Here is a 953-nt window from a genome sequence, read left to right as displayed (position 1 = left end):
ATGACATACCCATCATGCCTAGCGACCTGCACGTCACCCTGGTTTACACAGAACAGTCAGACATCGTTTCTTACTGTGTTTGTCAGCTGAGCAGCAATAAAGTTGAATGAAAAAAAAAGGTTAAGAAAGATTATGATGTGGACAAAAATTAGTTTCTAAGACATAAGTCCCATTTTCATCCAGTTTGTTAGTCGGACTATGAAAAATTAGACATGATAATTACACACTATTATGCAGAATCCCTTTCATAGATTCAGGGACACAGTATTGGCAACTCCGTAAAAACTACATGTCCCAAGATGCATAGGGGCAACTGCATCTTCACTTATTATGAACCTAAACATAGACCTGTATTCAATTAGAAGTGAAAAGCCGAGATCCTCGAAAAAGTATCGCCAATTGCGACTTTTCGCCAGTCGGAAAAGCATTGCCGTATTCAATTCCATTCGCGTACGTGAAAACACAATGCAATGTAATAGGCGAAATAGATTCGCCTCTGAATAGGTGGAGGAAAGAAGTGCAAAATTTTTGTTTGGGGGTCCAAACGTGGGGAAACCACTCAGAACCCTTGGGATAGCCCCCCAAAAGACAACTGCATCAAAAAATAACTAAAAAAAAACGTAAGAACACCCCAAAAAAGTACTTTGAATTTGGGGGCGAAAAAGTGCAAAGTGGGGGGACAAGCTCGCAAAATAAGGTTCCGGGGGTGCACTAAGAAGGGGTCAAGTGTTTTGGGGATTGCAGGTGTTTTTTTGGGGTGCAAAATTTACTTTATTTAAAACTTAACTTCAGAAACATTAAAACATGCTTGCACCCATTTTCACCCCCCACCCCCACGGCTGTCTGCGCCCGGCTTACCTTCGTTAGGTATGCCGGGCGTCGGTCTTCCAGCGTACGGTTAACGACAAGCGTCGAGTTGTCGACGCTTGTCGTTAGTACCACGCCGGGATTAG

At 43.0% G+C, this 953-nt stretch overlaps 1 protein-coding gene across 3 annotated transcripts in view; it reads left to right on the top strand.

Annotated features, from left to right (window-relative positions):
- LOC148521250 (uncharacterized) overlaps window positions 1-953 on the top strand; it is a 51674-nt gene that overhangs the window by 503 nt on the left and 50218 nt on the right. The gene's annotated exons all lie outside the window — the stretch shown is intronic.

The sequence above is a fragment of the Taudactylus pleione genome, unplaced genomic scaffold (genome assembly GCF_031769625.1).
Source record: "Taudactylus pleione unplaced genomic scaffold, aTauple2 ptg000172l, whole genome shotgun sequence".
NCBI lineage: Eukaryota > Metazoa > Chordata > Amphibia > Anura > Myobatrachidae > Taudactylus > Taudactylus pleione.
Note: the sequence above shows the minus strand (reverse complement) of the source record. Positions and strands in the feature narration are given on the sequence as shown.